At 44.9% G+C, this 26,589-nt stretch overlaps 1 long non-coding RNA gene across 1 annotated transcript in view; it reads right to left on the bottom strand.

Moving 5' to 3' along the window:
* Positions 1-26,589, bottom strand: part of LOC137864331 (uncharacterized) — an 83,277-nt gene that overhangs the window by 34,883 nt on the left and 21,805 nt on the right. The window contains exons 2-4 of the long non-coding RNA XR_011101424.1: positions 7,031-7,342; positions 6,746-6,945; positions 2,489-2,641 (exon numbers count right to left, since the gene is read on the bottom strand). This is a non-coding gene — a long non-coding RNA (uncharacterized lncRNA). The remainder of the gene's footprint in view (positions 1-2,488; positions 2,642-6,745; positions 6,946-7,030; positions 7,343-26,589) is intronic.

The raw sequence follows: 26,589 nt of genomic DNA, 5'->3' as shown, positions 1-26,589 counted from the left end.
TATGTCACAGATACATATGTTTTTAAAATAATGACGAATAATATTTTTCACTATTTTCCCAACACTCCCCATGGAGGAGCAGAGGTACCGTGCTCCCCCATTAGTAAGGGGAAAGGTTCCGGGCACCCCAAACCTCCCGGCCCTGGCTGTGGCAGATGCCACCCTGGGCAGCAAGCACCAAAGTGTCAGCATGCACACCTAAGCATCTTGCGGAGCAAACGCTTTCCCATGCACAAGCAGAGAGCTCGCCCTGTTTTACAAGCCAGCAGCAGGGGGACAGCTGCTTGGGGAAGGTGCCCGGGACACCCGTGGTGCCAGTGGGGCAGGATGGGGCCGGCTCCCTCAGCAGACAGGAGCGCACCCACGCTCGGTAACCCGCAGGTTATCCACGTGGCCCCGCTGAGCACACCACGCCGTGCCAATACTGCAGTCTTTGAGGCTGAAACAAGCTCAAAAGAGTATTTTTAAATTTCTCTGTCATCGACAGGGCTCGCTCTGTGAGCACACCCTGGGGGAACAGTGCCGCTCCTGTCTGGATGAGACACCGCGCTCATTTAGGCACTAAGCTCATTACCTAGCACGGCACCAAATTGCTTTATTCCAATATAGCTATCTACAGGCGTAGTTAGATTTTACACTATTAATAAGTAAACAAGAAGGGACAAGTGCAAGGGAGGAGACACAGAGGGTCACCATGTAGCAGAGACCCCTCTTGCTCTGCGAGTCTCGAGAGCTGAAACCAGCCGGGGACAGGTGAGTATCCGGGGGGGCATCAATGAGGAGAATCAGAGCCTTGCTCTCCTCTTGCATCTGCTCACGGCCACCCAGGAGAGGACGTGGTGGAGCCCAGAGCACCCCCGGCCCCCAGCCTGCTGCGGGGTCGCGAGGCAGAGGCTGGCTGCAGGCAGGGCCCGCGCCGAAGGCACAGCGTGCAGGCACGGAGGAGAATAAAGCTGTTTGCCCTCAAGTTCATCACAGGATTTTATTTTCAGAACAATAAAGCCCCAAAGGAGGCAGAAGCAGTTTTGTTAACGTAAAATTAGCCCTTTTACTCACAGTCTTTACAATTAAAAAAAAAAAAAAATGCGTTGCTCTGCCTTTGCCCTGCCAATCTTCAGCGCTATCTCTATATTTCTAATAGGTCTAAGCTAATTAAATTAATTTCCCAGAATAATAACCTCCTAGGGACATACAGCTAGATAATCCGTAACTCCTCATGAAGTTAGTTTCCTATAGGGTTGGGGAGCAATTACAACTCATTAGTCATCCATCTTAGAGGAGACGGCAGGGCTTTCCATTGATTGTTTTTCCAACAGCACCGTGAGAGAAACCAAGAACACGCGGGTGTCTGTGTTAACAAAACCTTTACCGGCAGATAGCATCAAGTGAGATGCATACACAGCTCTTTAATCTTAATTTACAGGAGGCTCCTGAGCCAGAGGCAGCAGCAGTGCCATGGCAGAGCTGCTGTGATCCATCGGGCACAGCCAGGCTGGGAGGCTGCCCCTGTGCCAGCACCAACGCCGGTCCTCCCCACCTGAGCAGAGACCCCCGAGATTCCTTGGGAAACGCAACAAAAGCTTAAGGAGAGCTGGCTACAGCCACAGCCAGCCATGTCCTGAGACAATGGCATGGTTCTCCAGACAATGGCACTGCTGCTCTTAACATAGCATAAGCTTAGCTCAAATTTTGTTCCTTATGCTAGGTGGTAAATGCAAAATTGTACATAAAATCGTTCACTAGACTACCAACAATAAAAAGTTCCCTGCTTCACCTCCACCTCGGGTGGGAAAAGGAAACAGCAGGGCTGTTTAACTGGATGCAAAGTCAGGTTTCCTGCTGAGAAGTAGGAAAAACATCTGGAAAAACTCTAGCTTAGAGTGGAGACACGGGAACAGCAGCACAGGCTGCCAGGAGCTCAGCAACTTTTGGGGGCATGGAACAGACACCAAAGGGCATTTGGAATAAAGCAGCCATTTGGCTTAACTTAGATAATTTATTTTCCCTCTCTGATGTCCAGCTATCTCAAAAATTTACATCGGCAGACTAGATTGGAGCCTACCACATTTTATTTTTGAACTATACATTGTAAGTATTACAGTGCCATAAATTTGACATTTCAAATGCCAACAAATGGCTAGAAAATTGGCCCCTTGTGAATAATAGCCTAGCAGCATTTACATGTAATTATTTTGTCCAGGAATTTAATTTGCTAGACATAAAAGTTATGCTGAATGAAAGAGTGCTGGATAATGATCTTTAAGCTCAGGAAACAGACAGCCATTACTATAGGCACTGAAAGACGTGCCACTCTTTTCAAGTCATAAAGCAAATTCCCTGTGGCTAGGAGCATTTCTGTAACAAATTTAGATAATGCTTGATGATGAACAGCACTACTTAATTTGCAGAGGCTGTAAGTATGTAAACCATCCACCACCACACTGCCACGTCAGTGCAGTCACCCCAGGTACCCGGCACTAGCACCAACCTGTGTCCCCAGGAGCTGGAGGTGCTGCCATGAGCGTGGAGCAGAAGGAGCTGCCCCAGCCTGGGGGGAGCGGGAGGAGGAGCGGGAGGATGCTGTGCCGAGGGGCTGGCAGTGCCCTGCAGAGCTGAGGATCCACGCTAAAACCACAAAGACCTACAACAGTGGCAACAAAAGGAACATTTTAGTCCATTATTATCGCAGTTCATCTACGTACATAGTTAAGCAACCACCAAGGGTTTTCAGGCAATTGCATTTGTGTTTACCTTAAATACAACTACTGTTAAGAAAGAAAAGATTGGAGGGAAAGAGAGAAGTAAAACAATACAAAACAAAAGCAAGGGGAATCAAGTGTAGGGAATACAACACTAAATGCATATCTGGGAAGAATACAGAATGTTTGCTGTACAATCACAGCCGATACAGAATATAGGACATCTGCTCAATCTGTACTGAGACACAGAATATACGTTAAAATACAGAACAAAAAGGATCTGCAACAAACTTGAAATATAGAGCTGGGCTCAGATCAAAATCCAGCAAACTCTTATTTTTTTTCCTCCAAAAAGTTTTCCAGACATGAAAATTCTGGGATTTTTGTTTTAAATCTCCACTAAAGATACAAAGTCAGCTTTCACCTCTGCTGTCACACTCCGGCACCTCCTGCAGTCACCCAGCAAGCCCCGCCATCCCGCCAGGCTCCCCATCGATGCCAGCTCCGTGGTGCAGCCTGGAGAATCCCACAGGCACATCCCAAACCCGTGCCAACTGCTGAGCCCTGCCGCAGGCAGCCATGCCCTGGGCTCCTCTGCAGCCAGAGCCATGACCTTATTTCCTAGCTCATCGCTTCCAGTTTTAAAACATGTAAATGCACCATTTTGCCCAGCATAGATGCACTTTTAAGGACCTACATCAAGTACTGTGTACCACAAAAAAACCCTGGTAAATTAAGACTCTTAAGAGCTAATAACAGAGCTACAGGAAATTGCCAAATCCTGTGAAATCAGCCAACAGAGTTATGCATAACTCTGAAACCAAATGTCTGGGCAATATACAGTAATCTGAAACAGGTAACTTGCAGTAAGAGGTGGTGGGTTTGTGAGTCATGCCTAAAGCAGCATTCAGATATTTTTATTTATTGGCATTTATTTGCTTTCTTTTGTTTAAAGACGACAAATATTTAAATACGTTGCATAAATGCTGGGTACACATGTAAGGACATGCATGTGAACCTGTGCCAGGTCAGAGGTGGGCACATCGCTATGGGAATAGCAGCAAAAATTGGGTACAGCATCTCGCCACTCTTTTGACACTAAAAGCATGAATGCAAAGCCAGATTTGAGCAACAATTTCCAAAATTTTAAGGCTAAATAGATTATTTATATCTCATACCTGCACTTAAGGCTGTGATGTACGAAAGATGTCTAAATCGTGGGCTGTGCCACATCCTGCTGATGGTACGCAGCGCCCAGTGGCTCAGCAGGGCTCGCTCGACTCCAGGCTGTCCTTGCGGAGTGACACCCAGCTGTGCTCAGTCAGACCAACACGTTCTGAGTACCCATGCTACCCAGAATTACGTGCTTTAGATGACAGCAAGCGCTGACTAAATTTAAAGCAGATGGCACACGAGAAGTTTCGTATCATTTCATTTTGATTTACTCCAGATCACATCCTTACATAACTCTGAAATTTAGTGGCTTAACCTAAGGAGAATGTTCCTAATCCTTTCCCTGCCTTCTCACTCTTTTTTTTAAGACTTAAAGTTAAATGTTGATCGTGTCACTGTTGAAATAAATTAACTCTTCTAGTCATCAGGGAAAAGCAATCAATGGAGCATAATGTGAGCTGTCAGATAATCATATTTCAGTTCAAACCCAGTTCTGAAGCAGCAAAGTACCTCCAGGAGCAAGGCAGGGTGAGAGCCACGCTATCTGCTTTTCTGGTTGAATGCGTGTTCATTACCACGGAGCCAAGGAAAAGCCTGGAGCAGCTGGGGACTGGCAGAGAGAGTTATTTTCACTGAGCAATACGAACCAAGTCGTTAGCCATATCTGAAATGCCTTTCATCTCCTAGGAAACCCAGGATTTGGACTAACAGTGTACCCTCAGTAGTTTTCTTCTGAGTTTGGATTGGTTATGGGGTTTTGCTTGCTCTGTCTTGACTTTCACAGGCTATTTGCACTTTAAATCGTCTACTTCCCTGCTCCAATTACTTCCTAAATCATCCAGACAAGGGAGTTTGCTATTCCCCCCAATGTTTATACAACGTTCACTCATTAGATGCCCCACAGTTTAATGCCAGTGACAAATGTGAACCATTTCATTCTATACACATAGCTTTTGCCCGGACTGATGCTTTCTACAGAATCTCCCAGATCTGGGAGATTTTCCAGCTGTGGTAGGGATGTCACGCAGGGCTGGGCCCAGGGGGGCCGGGCTGTAAGAACACTTCTGCTGCAGGAGTCCCCGCAGGGCTGCGCACGAGGCATCCTCCACGCGAACGGCTGACGGGGAGAAGCAGAACTCACACAGCTGGCAGGAGGAGAACCGAGGGCAGAAAAACAGAGGAGGGTGTGAGTGTTAGTGAGATGTTGGCAAGGCAAGCAAGGACGTGGGAAACAGTCTTGAGAAGCAGCTAGAGCAATGATGCTCCAGAGGCAAACAACAGCTGTTTGTGCTCGCTGTGGTCCAGAAATCGTATCAGACTAATTAGCTGGCAACAGAGTGAATGAAATAACACAATGTTATTTCACAGAAAAGTCTATTGTGAGTCAGAGTATGAAACTGGATGTAGCACGATGACCCCGAGCAGCTTCTGGTTCTGAGCTCACTCAGACACGGGCAGCTGAAGGCGCAGGCAGACTGTGCCCACTTCCAAACCACGGCCACAGCGGCACTGAGCTCCGACCGATTTTCCTTTATGAGGCAAAACTTTATAAAAGAACTTGTAAACAATCTCAGGCTCAGGGCAAAGCAATAAAAAGGATGTTTCTTGGGACAGTGTTCAAGATCATACGTGTAAACAAATGAATCTCTGTGCAATTTCCTTGGAAGCCTCGTTGCTGGCCTCCAAACACCGGCCCCCCCCAGCAAGACCACCAGAGAGAGACTTCATGAAGAGAAAATAAAGCCTTTGGCAATGTGATTTGAGTAGGTAAAAACCCCATAAACATCACTGAATCTTTTAATTTATTCACTACCTATCCTTTCACCTCTCCAGCTCCTTGCTTTAAATAATACAAATGACATTATCAGATTCGGGATTTCACCATTAAAATAGGAGGTTGATACCACTAAGGTCTCTAAGGGGTCTGTAAAGAGGGACCAGATGCCTAAATTAGCTGATCTAAATCACCCCAAGTTACAGTACCTTGACAGGACAGCCGAGACAATTAGCATCTTAATCTGGTCACATCCCCCAGTTTAGGTAACCATCTACTTTAACTTCATCAGCTTTCTACAACAGCATCCTCCAAGGTGTGGAACCTCTGCTTTAATTTATCCAGTCTCAGGGAATTTTTCTTCCCTTTGAGAGTGAAAACTCAGCCAAGAACAAAAATATCCAGATAAATACACAAGAGCATGTCTACATTTCTACTGGTTATCAGACCCTGAAATAAGAATCATAATAAATATCTTCTCGGATTTTGAACAGGGACACTTATCTATCCAGAACAAATTTTATTTAATAGAGATTGTTCTAGTTAAACTAAGCTTAGCATTGTACTCCCTCTAAAGATCCACAAAACACAGTAAAAAGACAGAAACAAAGACAAATCACGGGATCATGCGTGATGTGTAGAAATAAGACACTGACAAGCATTCAGCTGGTAAGATCGTATCGAGTCTTGTGGGATTCTTAAACCTCCTGGCTTGATCAAAAGGACTAAATCCTGATGAATCCTGTTATAAGGTATCAGAAATGAAAGCTTAATACTGGGCTTAATTTTGACATCCTTATCTTGGAAACATTCCTAAGCACATTGCATAGCCAGAGCCAACAGCGTCAGAAAAGCTGTGAATTTCCATCGGATTTTCATCAACGTATCTAGACAGAGAAGTCTCTCAAATCATTAGAGAAGATGAAAAAAAAAAAAGTTTAAGGGTATTTTTAAGTACTTCTCTACAGTAGGATAACTGATTCATCTTTCTCTCTGCAGATACACGATGGGTTGTTATCTCTTTGATGATTTTTAACCAAGAAGCAGCCTCTTTAAATAGTTTTTTATCCCATACTGTAGATTGTTAATTCCACGTTACCTTGCTTATCTGCAACTGATAAAATAAGTAACAAGGCCCAGTTTCGTCTCAGTAGCTGTGGGAAGGACAACTCCCACTGTAGTCAGTCGTGTGTTAGAATGCGAAGGTCTGTTTCTATGAATACGCACACATCCTTTAAAACAGGCTTTCAGCAAATGTTCATCCTTAGAGAACCGCCCTGCTGGCAAGTTTCTGGAAATCTCACATGTAAAGGAAAAAAAAAATCATTTCACAATAAAATGAATATTTGAAGATTTCCCCACCCACCCTCCCCATAAAACTCACATTTCTCATTGAATAGCACGTGCGGGAGGCGGCGGCAGGGACGGCAGCACGACCGGCTCAGGGTGACTCCGCCAGGGCTCTGGGATGTGCCACTCGTGTCCTCTGTGTTAATTCGGTCTGCTCCCATACTGGCCCGCCAGCCGCCCAGTCCATGCAAGGGCACAGTCCCACCTGTTCTCTGCATGCTCATGGCCAAGTTCAGAGCACAGCACAGACAAGGAACTCTCCTATTTTGTCTCCTAGAAAGAAGTCAGGCGGCATCTGGGTGTTTTGGCAAGTATGCCTTTGTCTTGAAGGAATGGCAGACTCCTACTGAAAATGACAGGACATTAAAGGTCAGCGTTGGGCAGTTCTGCAAGTCCAGTCCAAGCCTAACATTTCTGTGGGTGGTGGGAATTATGAAAATAAAAGCCTTTAACATAGCCCAAAAGATTTTCAAATCAATGTGTTCTATAACCATTTAAGTGTAGTTTTGCTCATTTGCACCAAGAGGTACCCAATTATCTTAGAATATTAAAGCTTCAAATTAAATCTATTAATTGAGGATATTAACTCAATTCTGCAACCCAGACTAGCAAACTAACATTCCCTATGGCATCCAGAAATTATCTCCTAAAAATATAAAAGAAATTATAAATCAAATTGCTGTTGCCTCCCTGCCTCACCTGCTGTGAATTATTCCCCAGCCATACCAGCTGTAAGAGCCTCACACAGACGCTGCCCATCAGCCCCCAGCTCCCAGGCCATCGGGGGCACTGACGGCAGTCCTTGTGCTGTGCTCCCCACTGCCCTCCTGTCCAGAGGCACTTGTGCTCCTTTACATTTAAGGAGATCAAACATTAATGACTGCGGAGAAAGGAGACGCTGCTGTCCCACTCTGTGTGCTCTGGAGCATTGCTCGGCGTGGCACTGATCTCCCAGGCAGACGCCTTTGTCCTCAGCACTGCTCTCAACAGATCCCACGTAGGGCCTGCTGCTGAGAGCAACGAGCCCTGCAGTGCTCACAGCCCTGCTTTGAGCTCGGCTCTCGTTGTACACACATTGTGCAAAATGTCACTCTCAGTAACACTGCCAGCCTGTTAGCACACCAACAGGACTGAGAGCAGCCTTGTTTAAATATTATATAAGCATTAAAATAAACATTATATACTGTGTATGCACATTTTATGCATTAAATATATATCATTTATATTAAGTATTAATCGAGGAACAAAAATACTTCAAAAATAAAAATACAGGTGGTGGCAGGCCTCTGCAGGTGCACATGCACCAGCACGCCACAATGCTTCTCTGCAAAGCTCCCTAACGCCTGCTGCCCCGAGCGGGAGCTCCTTCTATGCAAGGCATGGAAATCGGTATGTAAGACTTCGTTGCCTTGTATTTGGTTTGGTTTTAAGCAACAGCGTGGTTGTTCCCAAAATCAGTTCAAGCTTTTTAAAAAAATGTATCTTATATATAAAAGATCTTATCTTTCCTTCAGACACTCTAGCAGCCATGCTTTGGGGCTAGCAATCAAAATATTATTCTCCATGAAACTAGTTATGGGCTATTAGTATTGGCTAATGGGCTGAATTAGTCTTCATGAAAAATTACCCCCGTTTGACTTTATCATAAGCCTTCGGCCACATAAGCCTGCTTAGAGAAGATAGAGATCCATTAATTAATACTCATTACAGTGGCCTCAGGCAATGTTAATTCTGTCTTAGCTCAGCCTCTTGGTTTTGCAATGCAATTTTCTTCTTGGAACACGCGTGCACCAGGCACGGGGACCAGCGGGGACAGCCCAGTGCCCAGCAGAAATGCCCTCGGAGCTGAAAACTGCAACTGCCACCTGCTGGAGCTCCGGGGGGCGAGCCCTGAGGTGGGGCAACAGGGAGCACCTCAGGAGATCGTGGGTATTCTCAGGAAAAAGTTGAATATTGACACTAACCATTGAGATAAACAGCTCTGCCACATTTAAAAGGATGCTCTGTTTACTCTACAGATTTTTAATTATAAAATCAATGAAGTGTTAATGATTGCGAGCATTACTTCAGCTCACTGGGAGTTCCAAACAACTTTTTTTAGTCTATGGCATAAATTCATAAGTTGCTCAGTTTGACCAATTTGTCAAGACAATTTCCATTAGTAGACATGAATATTTAATGAAAGGGAAAACTGGCATGAGCAACTTCACTTAAGCGACTAATGACTTACTGGAAAACAAAGGAGATACATTAATATGCCACTTGATTAAGTATTTGAAGAGCGCAACAATCTGAATATCTCAGCAAAAACCTCCTTTATTCTGCCTGTCTTTATCCATGTATCCACCATCACCATGGCATATAGATGGCAGCAAATCAGCTCAGAAACAAACACTTTGCAACTTTAAACAAATTACTGCTTTTTGTTTACTCGTAGCCTTCACAAGAAGATCTAAAAGCATTTTTGATTCTTTTATTCCTAATTTAGCTAGGATTTTTTGTTTGTATGTTTAAAGGTAAATACAAAAGCCTTGTGACTATAAAGCACCTGCTGTTAACATATGCGGAAGTTCTGCAAGGTGCTGAAAATAAAAAACCTCAGTCTCTTAATGCCACAGCACATCCAGATTTCCTTCAGACCACAGCTTCTCTGCCCAAGCCTCCCAGCGATGGAGATTTCTGTTGCACAAAGTGAGCTGGCGCCGAAACCTCTGGCCCTGCATGAGCTGCTGACGCTTCCTCCCTCTTCAGAAAGGTCCGTGGGGTTTGGTTTCAGGAGATTTTTCATCTCAGACTGCAGAGCGGGCTGTGTGTGCCCTGAGAACACCGAGCCAATGCATATGCATTACATCTGTAAAAAGTCTGATGAATTCAGGTGAACGTCTGATAATTCTAGTGAACACAATTATATCCACTTGAGAAGGAAGCCTGCTTTCCGCAGCAGGAGCTCCCTACCCAACTGACCTTTCTTTGCCACAAATCTCTTTTGACAGGCGTTCACAATTACTAAAGTGAAAAGCTGTTTCCTTTCGTCACTATCCCCATAAAACACACTGACTCTCTTAATTACATGCTTAGTTGTTTTCCAAAGGCTCTACCCATGCATGTAGGCAATAATTCAAGCTCCGAGGCAAGACACCATGTCACAGAGCAAGAGCAGCACAGGCAGATGGAAACAAGTGGCCACAGAGCACGGCGGGAGCAGGGGCTCCGGCAGGGTCTGGCCCAGGCTCCTGGGGCATCCCTGCACCCCGCAGAGATCTGCTGCATGGGGGGTGCTGGCCCCCTGGGCTCTGGAGCCACAGACCCACATTTCAGGGGCTCCCAGCCACTATGTTCACATGCAGCTTGTGTTTTCAACTGCTGCAAGCCTGTGGGTGGCCAACCAGACTAAGGACCTGGGAACAAATCCCTGCCAAATTCAGCTGTGACTCGCAGTGCAGAGCATCTCCTCTCTGCAGCTGCACGTCCTCAAGGCGTGAGCCCCTGCTGAAGCTCCCAGATGCTCAGAGGCACTCACTCGGTGCTCAGCACAGCTTTGTGCTGCTGCGCACCAAGTTAGAGCAAAACAGCCAGCATCAAGTGATGCTGAATTATGCTTCTCCCTAAAAAGGAGAGAAAATTCCAAGTGCAGCTGCATCTTCCAGTTCACTGCCCAGCAGAGGTGCAATCCCCGCTGGGTGCCTCGGTTTGGTGCAGAAGCTCAGCTTTTGTTTAGAGGCATCAGTTCACCTTTACAGAGTTTGCTCAGAACTAAGCTGATCTCCCACTTGTCTTCTGTGGGGGAGGAGATGTCTGTGAGGCCTTCCCAGATGCACACACACACACACAGTAACATGAAGTTAATTAGAAATTGTTAGAATTAACAAAGCAGAGAGAACGTCAGAAAAAAATATTAAAATACTACATTGCCTCAATTGTCTCTTCTAAATGCAGAAATGGAAAACCAAACTCACCCTGTTACTCTACTTTACTTCACTAAAATAAGGAAAAGCAGTCAGGATGTGAATACCTGCGTAACATCTTCATTCACCGTGTGAAGAGGTCCTCCTCAGCAGCAGCTCCAAGCTTGGCTGCTGGAAAGTCAAAATTCATTCAGCAGCTTTCACAACCCCACCTGCCAAATCGCTGCATCCTCCGCTCCACGAGAGGTGGTGAACCTCGTGCAGTTCAGCCGTGCCCACCTTCCCCACCACTGCGTGGGAACACACGAGGATAACTGGTTTACTGGAAACGTGAAAGTGATCTGGATGTTACCGTCAGGAAAGGCACCAATCGATTCATTTTGTATCAGAAGGATGAGACCTGCTATTAGCTAGCACTCACTGAAGATGAAGTATTATTTGTTTGTTTAGGGAAAAGCCTGCATGAACTGAAAATCTTAATAGATAATCTCTGCTGAACATTTTTGTGCAGTAGTTCAAGAACATCAAAAGCATGCTAGCCAACCCAATTTTATGTGAATTTGAGATAGATGTACTCACGGCAGAGTTTGTTTGAAGTCTGCAACAAGACACCTTTAGACTCTCTCACCCCAAAGCATCCTTCTTCCATATTTCATAGCAGATTAGGGAAAAAAAAATGAGCAAGCACAAAGACAAATAAGAAAAACTAGAAGGAGTTATTAATAAATATTCCTCTGAAAAGCACAAAGCGAGGAAAAAATATCTTATTTTCCATATACTGCCTATGGTCTCCAAGGTCTATGAATGCCTCATGACACCAGCTAACTTCTAATCAGCCTGGTGATTTTGTTGTGCATTCCAGCACAAGCCAGAAGCTGCCACACTGCAGTCAACAGCATTGAAATCAGAGGCGAATCTCCTCTGCCTCGTCTATTCCTCAGGTATTTTCCTCTTCGTGACACCCGGTATTTGCACACAGAGATGCTCCTGCAACAGCATCACACCTCCCTGCCCCAGTTTTACCCAGAGAGGTGATGGGTCCTCACCCATCCCACCCTCCCAAAATATGAAGGCAGCATCTTTTTCTGCCTGCACTGCTGGCAGTACTACTTTTGGTTCCTACAATCCCTTTTAGTAGCAGTGCCTATGCCAATCAGTCTACCCCAATCCAGTACTATCAAAGACATTTACAAACTCAGGTGATAATGCTTCATTAGTATAGTCATCAAGAACAGCAAATCTGTAAAGTACTTTAAATTTCTACAGCACAGACAGTGCAACACTCTCTTCTAACTGGGACAGTCTCTGATGCAAGAGCGTGGCGCAAACCAAAGAGCAAAGCACAACCGAGCTGTGAAATACCAGTGCTGTGAACTCTGATGGCCTTTCTGAGCAATTTCTGAGAGATGGCAGGACTGGTTGGAGGGTTTCCTTAGCATTTAAAGAGGGCTTTGATGCACAAGCTTTGCGTCATCCTAGGTGGAAGCTGTTCAGTGAACACTTTTTTTTTCTTGTTTTAAATATCTTGTTTAAAAATATTTTCACATCCAAACACTCAGGTTTGATTAGCTTTCCCTGCAGTCCTGCAAATTTGGTGTGCACCAGCAGTACCGTGGTGAGTCCTCAGTTTTCCTAACAGGGAGAGGCAGCTCCCCACCAGCTACAGACTGCCTCATCCCCCAAACCCTTCCAGAATAAAACTCCCCAGTCATGCATAGATGAAAGTGAGCAACTGTTTTCTCCGTGTTATTTCACTAAGACCCATGACCGTATTACCTAGCAGTCCAGTGGCCTTCCATAATATTTTCTTCCTTATCACTCAGCACCCAGCATGGAAAGGGTTTACTTTACCCTTTACATTAATGGGATCAGCTTAAACCTTTCACCCTCCTGAAGGCACAGCTCATAGAAGGGAGAAAGCACAGAGATGCCCACATATTTACAGAGAAAAAAATGCAGCTCCGGAGTCTTGACACCATTCTCCTCTCTAAATTAATTTAAGGATAATTTGGGAAGGATTGGGGAACAAAACAGAAGCAGTTTCCCTGGAGTACACCATCATATCATCCGGTTGGTGATCACAGGTCATCAACATCTTTAATCTTTTGAGAGAAATCTGGGTCAGTTTAGGACTGCCTCAAGGTGAGTGAGCCTGCCTGGGTGCCTGGCAGCCAGGGAAGGGAGGGCTCCCCTTTGGACCTGGGCCCTCCAGAGAGGGATTTCAGTCATCACCATAATCCTCCACCTAGGAGTAAAATAATAATAATAATAATAATATTAAATACTCAGAAAGGGCAGACTCCCTGAATTTCAGTAGGGGTTTAGTGTTTTCTTATTGGTTTTTGTCTTTTCTTCTCTCTGCTAACTGAGAAATCAATGCACAAAAGTCTGTGGGGCAAGCCAGCAGAACACGACACCCTCCTCAGGCAGCACTGCTTGCTTCTCAGCAGCAGGAGGATGGCCTCCTGCCCACCCTTAGGAGCCCCCATACAAACACACGTCCTGAACTCAGACCTGAACTCAGACCCCCCGTGACACGTGGGCACCGCAGCCCCTGTGAGAGGCAGCGAAGGGAAGGGCAGAGCCGTGAGGGAGCGGGACCCTGCCAGGCCCACAGCAGGGTGCTGGACGCTGCCTTTGGGTTGCAGCAGCCAGCACTGCACCTATAAATATTTAGGATACAAGAAGAACGTGTTGGCATGAGCACAGACTCCTTATTTTTAAGGCTTTGATCACCAGGAGTTTAAATGGCATTGTGTGGAAATATTACTTAACTGAACTTCAAATAAATTCAGCCCTTTCGTTATTGACCCTTGCTACCAGGAACTAGGGATCTATTTTTGATCTTCAGCCTAGAGAGAAATCAGCTAATCCAATGTTCAAAGGAAAGGGAGGGTAAAACTCATTTCAGTTTCTTTGCCCCCGGGCAGAAGCTTCAGTGAGAGGAAGCAGAGGAGCTGGGGGGAGGCAGGGTCCTGCCCGGCATCGCCCCACCGAGGGCTGCTCTGGGAGCTCCAGCTCTCCAGCTGGGGCCAGACCCGAATTCTCAAGGTTTGTCCCCACCCCCGCAGTGGGTCCCCTCACTGATGCTCCTCACCCCCCCTCTGGTGCTCCCCACAGAGCCGCCCGAGCCCTGGCCCCGCAGCCCAGCATCCCGCCGCTGGCAGCAGCTTTCCACTCGCACACGGCTTCACCAAAGGGCTGCAAAGCATCAGTCAGCCCGAATAAACGTTAACTTTGCTCCTCTGGGTTATTTCAGAAACAAGCCTATTTTATGAGTGCTAGGAATAAAGAGAAGTTTCATGGCTCTCCCAAGACCACTTCCTGGCACATCCGAGGACCCGGCGCAGAGCCACCAGCCCTCACCAGCAGCACGGCTCGCTCCCAGCTAACCCAGGCATTCACAGCTTGGGTCAGACTGGAAGGACACAACTTCTCAGAAACATAAAGTCTTGATTAATAAACCCAGTTGCAGAGTATTTTTTAATCATCTCTTGCTTCCTTCAAAGCCAGATGGTTATGAGAGAGATGGAAGAAGGAAGAAGTAGGGAAAATTGCACCCTCAGAACTGCACTCAGGGAACCAAGACTGCACCCCAGTTCTGCCTTCACAGCACAGCATCCTTCCTGTGTCATCACACACTAATCGCAACATCAGGTCACTGATTTCTTAACAGCAAGTCCTTCTGGTGAAAAAAGGCAGAGGATGACATAGAAAACACATTTCAGTCACGAATGGTGCGTTTACCCAGCACAAACGGGAATGAAAGCAGGGCTTTGGTTAGCAGCGGTCTGAGGGGTAGGAGGGTAAGGCAGAAATAACTGCAAACCATCTCGTGTCAGACGTGAAAACCACATTCATAGTTTTTGAGAACAAAGTGAGGGAGGGAGCATGGGCAACTCCATAGCCCACTGCTGGAATCAGCCCTTCTGCAGGTAAATGATGGAGCTACCTGGAGCTGCTGCTTTGTTCTTTTTTAAAACACATATTTAAAGAAAATGCTCCTTCTCTCCAGAATCATGCAAGGAAGTAATTTATGCTGATGAACTGATAAATACTCCTGGATTCCCGCAAGGCACCAACAGCCTCACTGTTTTTGGAAGTCGGCACGTGTGGATGGACAGCAGGGAATCAACGCGCCTGCAGCACACTGCGAGCAGTCACCTCGTGCCATGCCTCCTACCACAGCCGTTTGTGCAGCTGCAGTATTAAAAACACGTTTCCTGGACCCACGTACACTGGGTGCCCTGGAGACAGCTGAATTAGTGGAAATGCAGGCTGCTGTTGTCATACCACAAGTAGTGCGGGATGGAGTTGCCTGACTGCATTTCCCCAGCGAGCTCTTTACATCTATCCAAGCTGATTGATTTTCAGTCAGTTTTCCGTGGGATGAGTTCAGATTCCCCAGCCTCAGGTATGTGGTAAGAGCATGTAAGTTAATTCACTAAACCACACGGTAATCCATCCACAGCCTCTTCAGGAGATGCAATGTATGAAATGAAGATTAAGCGCCCAAAGTTGTTGTTTTTTTTATTATTTTTAAAAAGTTATTTATCTAACTCTGCCATCATGTTTTCTTCCAAACCGACTCCCCATAAAACCAACAAAAACAGCCAAGTCCTTACAACTTTTCAGAGTTCCCTCCAGTTCTGAGTCACAGTCAAAATTCCTATTTGAGGCAGTTACTTATATATAATTTTATTACCAGGGAATGATACAATTAAAAATAATTTATTTTCTGGTCAGAGAGCGTATTGTTGTTGTTTCTTTTATATTTCATTCTGAAGCTCATTTTTTTCCAGTACATTCTTTTTTTCAGAGCTATCATTCACAGAGCTGATATAAGCAGGGTGCTTCGACAATGGCTTTCCAGCACAGGGAATTTATTTGGGAGGGTATAAAACCCTAAGAGCTGATAAAATATTCTAGACTGCCCAAGGCGAAGCATGTGCGAGATAAGAATGGTCTCCCAAACGGATTACAAACACACACCATACATCATGCTTCTCCAAATTCCCTTCCCTCACTCCACCCGCTTTTTAACACGAAATAAGATAAAATACAAAAACAGCTTTGAGCATACTCGGAATGTTCATCCAGCAGCAGCAGATCCGCAGAGTGCCGCTCTCCTTGCAGCCTGCCCAGCTGCAGCCCGGATTAGAGGAGGCTCCCCCCTGCCTGGCCGCCGGGCAGCCTTTGCTGGGCTGGGCTGCGCCTCTCCGCAGCCTGCTGCTGCAGGTGTGAAGCAAGCTTACGGCAGGAGCAGCGAGGAGCAGGGGGAGATGCGAACGAGCCTTGCGGGATGCAAAGCAGGACTGCAATAACAATATCACCAGAAAACAGATGCTGGGAAATCTAATGCCATTTCCTCACAGCAACGACCAGACCCAAATCCAAGTCAGCACGGGAAGGAGGCCGATTCATGCTGAAGGCCAGGCGTGATAAAATACTGGAATTCATTGCACATATATACCCACACACATACTTCAATTTAATAGGTGCGAGTAAAGCTTTCATTTCCATTAATTTGCACGATAAACATCTTCACTAATTATAAACTGTGCTTACACTAATCACCTGCCTGAAGCCATCAGATTTTATGCAGGGCTCCTGTCAGATCTCATAAACCAAATAGGGCTGGATCAGATACTTGGATGAAAAGCACCCTTATGATACACCATGGTGCTAAAATAATGTAATCAGTTCCAATTCTTCCTTCTCAATGGGCAGAACAGCAGCTACTTCTCAGCTGAGTCTCCCTGTGATACTGTCCACTCATCCTCAGGGATTGGTTATTGTTTTTTTTTTTCCTTCGTTTGGATGCTCATTGTTGCTTTCTACCCAAAATCCAGTTCCCTGCTGGTTTCACCCTCCTTATGTTCCTCCCTAGGACACCTTCTCATTCAGAAACGGGCACATTTCAGGAACAGATGCAGCCTTCTGTGCTTTACGTATGATGATGAGAGAATTAATAAAAAAGACTTAAGACAAAAGACTGAGACTCTCCTTGTACCTTAACAATGGCTCACAACTATGGCATACAGACACCAGTCAGACTGATGCTGAGGAGGACCTCACACACAAACCAGGGCCCACCAGCAGCCCCCCCGCCCTGTTTCCCCCAGCTGCAGCAGAACACCTGGGGCGCAGCTCCTGCAATAGCGTGGGCTGCCTGCTCCGGGTCTAGCAGCACACACACCTCCCAGCTGCTGCCATGGCTCCCCAGGCAGCACCCACAAAAAGGAGGTGATGCTTTAGAGCATCTTGCTCTAAACTGATGTGTGGAAACACGGGGAATGTCAGAGGGAATATCACAGGGAATGTCACCACCCCGGCTAACCCTGCCCTGCTGCCAGGCCTGGGCACCAGCCTCTCCACAGCAAGCTCAGACTCCAGCATATGACCAGGGCTGGTTGAATTTCTGTCTAGTTTGTAGAGAGAAAAGGGGAAAAAATAAAAGGAAAGGAAAAAAAAAAAAAAAAAAGGGAAGAAAAAAAAGCAACCAAATTTAACAAATGGACAAACTTTGTCCTGCTACATTATTTTTTTTTGTATGCTCAGAGCAAACCTGTGATACCTTGTCACTTCCCCGCAAAGAGCTGCACCACAGCCCCAGCAGAACTCGCACCACGTAGCTAACGTGAAGACAGGTTCTTAAAATTCAAATGCCCTCATCCTCCTCCTGCCACTCTTCTCAATTGCCCCGAAGCAGTCATTTGTTTCAAGATGATTAACTCTCTGCCACAGCAGCAGCCCCACACAATTCTGAATGCTCTGTGCAAATGTTCCTTTATTAATGAAATTAAACATCAGAGACACATGCTGTCAGGATAAAGTGATACAGTAAGCTCTTCCTTAGCCCAAGTCTGATAAGTCACGTGCAACATTTAGGAAAAGATTTGTAAGGGTATATTAAGAAGCTCAGCTACTTTTCAAATCCCAGGGTCTGATCCAATGAGGTTGAAACTAGTATCCCATTAAAATTAATTGGAAGTGCTGAACCGTTTCTTGATGATTTCATTTTATACTTAAATATACATAAAAACAACTGGACTGGAATGACCTCTGGCCACACATATCAAATACCAAAATTACTGTGTAGGCATACAAAATAAAATGACTTCTACAATTTACCAGTACTTATAGTGACGGCAAGAGCAATGATATACAGCTCAGAATTTAACATGAAATAGTTTTGAAAAGGATGTAGGTAGCTGCAATTAAAAGTTTAGTTTCACTAGTCTGGAGGAGTTTGGTTTCCTTTGTAATAGCCAGCCTTCAGTGTACTGCCCGGCTGTACCCTCTTATCAACCAGGGGACAAACAAAATCTTTTCTTCCCATATTTCATTTTTAGAGCATTATCTTCTGGTTAATCTGGTTAAAATAAGTCTTCTCTAACCATCTTTTTTTTTTTTTTTTTGAGGAGGAGGAGGAGGAGTGAAGAAGGGACAATAAGTTGTAGAGTGGGGTTGTGTTGTTTCGGTGGTTCAGTAAAATAAATCAAAATGTAGAACCAAAATGTGCATGTTTTAGAGATTCTAAAATAGAGTTTAACAAAAGGACTTTAAAATTTTCACAGTATGCTGCAGAATCAGAGTCCAGAGGTAGAATTTGCTCTTGCAGTGCTGGCCACCTGTGAAGATCAACCTGCTGTAGAGAAATGAGCCCCAACAGAAGCCAAGGCCATTATCTTCACAGAGCAAGTGATTTATCACCACATCACAGAAGAGAAAACAGGCAGTAACATCTAGGCGATGAATTCACCTTCTTATTCCATCACAACGCCCTTTCTATACCCACAGCTTTCAGCTCTATACCCACCTTACACAAGCACTTCATTGCCGAGCATTAGTGTTCTTTTATGGACTCAGGAGATTCCATATGTTTTAAATATTTTAGAAAATACCATTACAAAGACTTTACAAATGCAGCACTTAAGCATGCAGTTCAGCTATACAGAATGCAACAAACGTGAGTGCGGGCAGGCACTTCAGAGGTCTGCACTGGCATTTCAGATTCAGAAAGAAAAAAGCGCACAGAGTCTTTCAGCACTTTGCTCAGATACTCTCCTAGAGGGCTCCCACGCACATCCATTGATGTGTTCAGGACCGCTTCCCTTTGGAAAGTGCTGTTTCATTAAGGGCACAATTCCCCAGAAATGCTCATTATAGTGCGCAAGGTTCAGAGATCAAGATCTGGATATAATTGTCATTCGCTTGCAAGGATCTCCAAAGTAGCTCTGCATTTCTCATGAGCACTGGGAAAAGTTCAGAAGCTGACCTCTGAGTATTATTGCTACTCCATTACGAAAAAGGCTCAGCCATTAACAAAACACAAAGTCAGAGGCAGACTTGAGGAGAATGCTGCCAGAGCAGGACCTGGGGAGGAAGGATGAGAGCACAGATAATCAGACAGGTAGATCTGGAGCACCATTAAAGGAATATAACTAGACATGGAAACGGGCCTCTTGCTGCTTCAAGGCCTGCCAGCAAAAGAAGGGTTTCTGGGTTTGCCTGTGATGGCAAATTCGGGGTTTCGGTGTCATGCACTTCTTCTAAAAAGCCTATCTGCACCTTCTGTGTGTTCCTTACAGCCTCCTTGGCAATTTATTCCCTAATTCTCACTGAAATTCATGAGAAGTTCTGCAAAAAAGTGATTTTTTCCCTCTTGCAATGCACAAACACAGCACACCACCCCTCTGGGATGGATCTATTTGGACCCAGGCAAGACCAACCACTCATTCCAGATCCAGCTGCTCCCAGCTGTAGCCAGAGGCTGCCCTGAGCTGCCGCCCCTGGGCCTGAACCCTGAAAATGCAGCTGAAAAAGCAAAAGGCCGTGTCTAACAGAGGCTTGGCAGCTGCAAATTAGAGTGGATTTGAAAGGACAGAGCCTTAAAGTTACACAAATGTTGTTTTCTGTAGTGTAAAATCTAACAGGAAAATAGCACATCATTATAAAACCTCCCAAGGAAAAGAACGTGATGCACCTCAGGTAGAACTAAAATTCGCTTTCTTCCCCAGACAGCTGGCAAGTTTATGCACAAAGGTGACGTGCACTCTCTGGAAAGGATCAGCAAAATAGACCATAAGAGGCATGGAGCAGTATTAATGATTTCTGCAGACCCCAATTCTCACTCAAACAAAAGAAATAGCAAACAAAATACAGCCATGGGTAGGTACAGTGGTTCCATGTGATTATCCACTGACTGTAGTGACTGGTATTTATTTCTGCAGGGAGCAAACACGTTCATGACATTGAAAGCCTGGATATTGGTGTGCCATGATTCATTCTTTCTCCATTGCACCTGCAATATTTGGACTTCTACCAAACGCTGTGTTTTCACAGGAGTTTGGAAGATGGTTAATTTCATTTTTAACTCATTGAAAGTCATGTTATATATGTGTATTATATATATATATATATTAAAGCAGCATTGTTTTTCTATTACCTACGTTAAATTCTATTTGGTCTGAAAGCTTAAACATCTACTTCTGGCATACAATGAAATATTGTGAGTTAAATTCAGATGAGAGTTTGCAAGCAGTGTCTTGTTTAATTAAAATCAAAATACTTACATAGGAAACTATTCAAGTTGGCATATAATTTCAATATTACTGAAGAGTCTGTGGAAATGGAAGTAAAACGGGCCATCTTGACAGAGTTTGTCACTCCACTCATCCATCAGTGCTTTCTACACTGCCATGGAAATGCCATGCCTACGCAGAGCCCAAGAAGTAAGATGTTATGCATTTAACCAGCTGCATTTAAGACCAGGCAGCTCCTTTTCCCCGAGCTGCCAGATTTTTCACCTTTTCCATCAGTTTCAATAACTGAGAGGACGTCACACCAGGTCCTCACAACAGGGACATGGGAGGTCCCACTGCCAGCCCCTACTATTAATCACTGCAGTTTTATCATCATGTATATGCTCCAGCATAAAGAAGAAATCAATTTTTATACTTCGTTATAATACTTAAATTCTGCCATATCAGGGCTGCAACCTGATATGTGCACTTGTGAGTCTAAATGTGGTCAGAAGCAAAACTAAACTAAATAAATAATAAAATAAAAATTCCAATTCAAAACACATTTACAAATAATTTTCAGAAAAAAATATAATTCTTTAATCTGTATTTGAGCTTTCAAGGGTTTTGGGAATTGAGCACAAAAGAAACAGGAATGCAGTGAAGCTGATGCTCAATTTTCCACATGAAAGTACTTCATGGAACAATTTTCCTGCTATCTACTGGAACTTTGGTTATTTTGTTATTATTTATGAGTTGTTGTTTCTTTAATTTGAACTTTTCCACATCATGGCTCAGCAAACTATAGTATGTTAAGTTGTCATCTGAAGCTGCTGGCGTGCTGAGTTCTGGTATGACGTGTCTAAAATCCCTTTCATATGCCAGAGCCCGGTTCTGGAGCTCCCCCACAATGTGCGAAGAACGCCGCCAGGACAGCACAGATTTAATCACACGCAGCCCTGTGGCCCACAGAGCCCCTGTGAGCAGATCCTGCTCATGCAGCAAGGCACAGAAGCCATTCTGAGCTGCCTGTGCCCTGATGAAAGCAAGATAAAGAGGAGAATGGTGGGGGTTGGTTTTTTGTAGTTTTGTGGTGTTTCCCTCCCCCCCCCCCAAACTCCCTGGTTTTTCCCCATCAAACTCAGGAGGTTGATGCCAGCATGCTAGCTGGTTTTTGTGACTGGTGGATTATTCATCTAAGCAGGGTTTGCAGATGATCATTTGTCTGTATTTGAGCAGTCTCATTTCGCTTTACAAATGTCCTTTTCCCCTTATTTATGAGCCCCTTCACTTTTCCACATGAAAACACAGGCTCCAGCCTTTCCTACTTGCTACGCTGCACTATCTTCTTATCTCCACAAACGTTTTTGAAGCTTTGTAGGGGATATGCAAGAGGAATGTTACGATCTCACCTTTTTATACTTGCTGAATATTTAAAGGTTTTTAGCTCCCTTAAAATAAATCTTTTCCATTTGGAAGGACAGAGGGCTACTGTTTCCATAACAACCACTCCTCAGCAAATTTCCTTTTGGTAAATACAGTAGAATTAACTGCATAGTTTTAACGTTTAATCATGTTCTGCTAGACACAGACTAAAAAAGGTAAACTTTAGTTCACCTTGCTTCTCTATCATCTATCTCATTGACCAAAATATGGCTCCTTTCAAACAACTGAAAGACAGTAAAAGAAAAGCACCTGTGAACTCATTCATTATGCTGCTAAGCAAGCTGATAGGCACTGCCGAAAAAAGAAATAAGACTGAAAATTGCTGAAGCATCCTCCATCATTGCAATTTCCACAAGGTTAGAAAAAGTCATATTGGATAAAATCTTGGAAGTGCTAAGGCAATGGTCTGGGAAATAAATGCAAATAGCCATTTTGTATTAGGTGCAGAGAAACTGGAATTGAGTGCTCCTGGCAGAAAACCTGAAATCAAGGTGTGATTTCTGCAATCTGAATACGACAGGAGAGCAGGCAGCTGGGGGGGGCTGGCGCCCAGGCTGGAGGCGTGAAATGCACTTGTACCCATCTCATCACAGATAAAAAAGTCATCTCACCCCCTCAGTCATCCTTACTCAAGGTATCTTACTCAATATCCACAGGAACTGAACCGAGGTTTGCATAGTGCAGCAGACTCGTGCAAGTCAGCGTTCCCCTGCTGGACTGCTGCCACTCGCACATCCCAGGCACCAGCTCTGCAAGGCCCTGAAGACATCAGAATGCAGCGAGTTGTTACTGCGGCTGCTTATCTTGGCTGTCACACAGCTGGTGCCCAGTACTCCACGTTCAACACAGTACCAAAAAGAGGGGGGTTAATGCTCTTTAAATCAGTCTACTTCATTTCTGAAGTTTGTGTCTTTGTACATTCACTTCTATAAATACTCCAGTAAACAATTCATTGTCAGAAATGCTTACGTTAAAGGAAAATATTTTCTGTAGATGACCTGTAGAATCCAATTCCAGATGCCTAACCATGAGCCTTCACGCGTACTGAAATCCAGCTCCGAGCTCAGTTTCTCCAGTGCAGACCTGGAAGACCACTTGACCCACTAATCAGATCATACTGCTCAGGTTTCAAATTAACTCCCTACACATGAATGAAATATGAAATTGGAATTCACTGTCTAAAAGTTTTAGACAAAACTCATTTTTTACTAACTACAGTCAAAAAAATGAAATTATCTTAAGATGCTTTTTGTGAAGTTCAGTAGATCATTCAGTAGACATTTCTGCCCATTTTTAATAAGAAGAGCTCAGCATAAAACATAAGAAGTGGGTAGAATATATTTACTGTATATAGCTTTATTAAAAATCACTCTCATGACATTCTGACTGTGTTTCTGTTGCAAAAAAGCCTTTGGCTTCAGTCTCAGAAAAGATGAAAAAAGCATCTCCCTCCTAAGTAAGTAGAGGGAGTACTATATAATGACCTGAGAAGAAAGAATATTACAATTCATCTATTTTTTAACCTCTCAGGATAATAAATATGAAGATCTGACTTGCAACCTCAACTAAAAAGCCTCTTCAAAGCTCCTGATAGAGAAAACATTTCATAAAGGCCATTTCATGCTCACAGCACCATTTACAGAAAATAAGGCGCAGTTCTGGTTGTGCCAGAACATCACTGAACATTATTCCGGGCCACTCAGCTTAAGTGGAGCCTGGATGTTTTAATCAATGCAAAGATGCCAGTACTGCTGCATTCTCTCATAGAAAAAGGAGCAGAGAAAAAAGAAATCAAGAGGTAGGTATCAAAACACTCGGTGAAAGAGATGCAATAAAGCAATTAGTCTCTCTGAAGTTAAAAGCTACAGAAATATTGTTATGGAACCTAATAAACCATAAAACAAGATTAAAGGATGTGCCCCTCATGCGTCAAGAAGCCAAAAGGAAGAACAAAGACCACCGTAGGAGCTGGTTACTTTGTGCAGCTTCTCAAGTACGTCTCTGAAGACTAACTAACTTGTTCTAGGACACGCTGTTAAATGCTGGCATAACAGCACCTGCCCTTACACAGCAGCTGCTTTATGAAACACGGCTCCTGTAACTGGAGGCACGTCTCCATCGAGAGGAATCTCAGTGAAGTTGTCAGCAGGTCCCCAGGTGCTGCAGCATGGGCAGAGAGCAGGGTGCCCTGCAGGGAGCGGATCCCTGAGAAGCACGGGGCTGGAGGATCTGTCAGCTGTGTCCCCAGTGAGGCAACTGGTCAAGGCAGCAGCTTTCCAGCACTGAAATGAGCTCATACATCTCTGCACAACAACACGTGGTGGAGGCTGACTGCTACTGCTCTTTCACCCAGGGTCAAGAAGATGAAATTGAAAGTGGAAACGCTTGAGCAACCTGATTGCCCTACAACACGGACAGGTTGTCCAGAGGCCGCCAGGCTTCAGGAACTTCCCATTTGCTCCAAGAAGGCAGTCTTCAGGCAGCTGCCTCCCACAGTGCTGGGGCTGCACCCGCTCTCATGGCAGCTCCCAAAACTCCATGCTCTGACAGGTTTCTTCCCCCACAGGTGCTCCAAGTCGTTATTTTTCACATCCCATTCCACTTTGATTTTCTCATGGCCTTGGGTGGGCACCTCACACGTGTCTCAGGCCAATGGATCTGCCACTCACTACACCTCCATGCTCACCAAAGGTCACTTCCAAACCTGATTCATCTAGTTTGAGCCCTAATTTCCTGCCGTGCCATTTTAGAATCCAACCACAACAGCACTACTCAAGACTCCCAAAGCTGAGAGGAGTGCCCGCACCCATTTTGTCTCCAGCGCTCACAGAAACCTAGGCAGTGGCAGCGTGGCCGTGAGGAAGAGGCTGGGCAGCTCTGCCTCCTCAGCTGACACCTGCTACAGCTCTTGTTGAAGGAGCAATTCACATTTCTCCCCCAAGCTCCCCCCTTCTCGCATGGCACATGCAGAGGCACCATGTACAAATGGCATGGGGAAGGCATGAACACGGAGCAAACCCCACATTGGCTGCTGGGCACCCGAGGCTCCTCGCCCAGCCACATCCCTGCTCACCAGAGCAGAAAATTCATCCTGCAGCTGAGGAAAACAACAACCTACCCTTTTCTCTCCTGCAGCACCTTTTTGCTGCTGCTTCTTCTTCAAAATGTTAAGTGCACTTTCCATATCAAAGGCAAGAGGCGATCCAGCTGCATTTGACACGCCGAGGGCTTTTTTCTTTTAACAAGCAGCACAGAGAGGATCCAGAGGATGGTGTAATCAAGGAAATACCAACACAATAGGCTCCCTTCGTGAAAGCTGCCTGTGTAGTGATACCTCATGGCATCTGCAAAGTAATAAGCAGCGGAAAGAGTTGTTCAAGCTAAGAGAAATGTAAATTGCTGAATTTGGCATTATTGTACAATAAAGCAAACCTCAGCACAGTAGATAGCAGGGAAGAAAAAGCCATATGAGAAGTTACACGACATGCAGTAGCAAGCCAGGCTGTTTCATGCTTCTGAAGGCTGACATATTTACCAGCCAGCAGTAACTTTTTGCTTTATGTTTAGATATCAACGCATGCAATATGTTTCTGTTTCTCGAGCACCTTAAAACAGCAGTTGGTAATTATAATCAAGAAAAAGCTCATACAAAGAAAGCATCCAGGTTTTCTAGAGGACTTCAGCACTCCTTTATGCATTAAGATACAGATCCTCCTGCAGAAGTCCAGTAACTGTACATGCACATCTCGCTAACTGGAGAAAACAAGTGTGGAGGGCTATGGAAAAGGCACTGTTCTGCCCCCAGACCCTGTAACATTACCTGTTCGTGCACATTTCCTCCTCAAAAATAACATGTTCATATGGCCCCTTGACCAGGCCCTTCCCCACACCTGCCTCCACAGCCACTCTCCTTGACAGCAGCGTGGCACCAAGGACATCTGTGATCTTGCCCTCACATGAAATTGCAGTTGAATTATGAGATAGGGGTCGGATATGAGTTGTTTGCTTTGGAAGCAAAAAGCTAAGCTACAGTCCAGTAGTTTTCACCTTCCACAAAGCCATCCATGTACCTCAGTCAGTTGTCTGAGGAAGCTAATGCCAACGTGCCACTGCAAAGGTTAGGCAGGGGCACCAAAGTCAAGAGCAAAGGGATCTGAGCTGGTTTCTGAGGGCAGAATTCAAGGAATACCCAACAGAGCCATTAAGGAAAAAGCTACAAAAAAATACATTTCTGAAAAGGCACCAGTCTAATAACTCCCTGGCACAGGTCAGGTGGCAATAGGGCTTCTCACACTGTCAGATTTGGAAAAAAAGAAAAGGATTGGAACTAAGAACGTGAGTGTGAATTTCTGCGAAATACACAAAACTTAATCTCTTGGGAAGTGCTGCCATCCTATGAGGAACTGAATTCCTCCCACTTTCATAACATAGATGCAAATTACACACATTTAGATGTTTTTAAAGAGTTTGATTTATCAAGGGTCTAGGAAGTGGTGAATAAGAGTGAATCAGATGTAAATCAGCTGTCACAAACTTGGCTCAAACCACCTACAAGAAATTCAATCCTAGTTTGCTAATGCCATTATTAAGTAGTTTGGCAACATGATGTTACAGGGACTGAAAATGCGTTGTGTAATTGATGATTTTACACCGACAATACATCAAAGCAGCAGGGATGAGGAATGCTTCGCAGCAGGGTTCGCCCCTTCGCTTTG

This window comes from Anas acuta, chromosome 14 (assembly GCF_963932015.1).
Source record: "Anas acuta chromosome 14, bAnaAcu1.1, whole genome shotgun sequence".
Taxonomy (NCBI): domain Eukaryota; kingdom Metazoa; phylum Chordata; class Aves; order Anseriformes; family Anatidae; genus Anas; species Anas acuta.
Note: the sequence above shows the minus strand (reverse complement) of the source record. Positions and strands in the feature narration are given on the sequence as shown.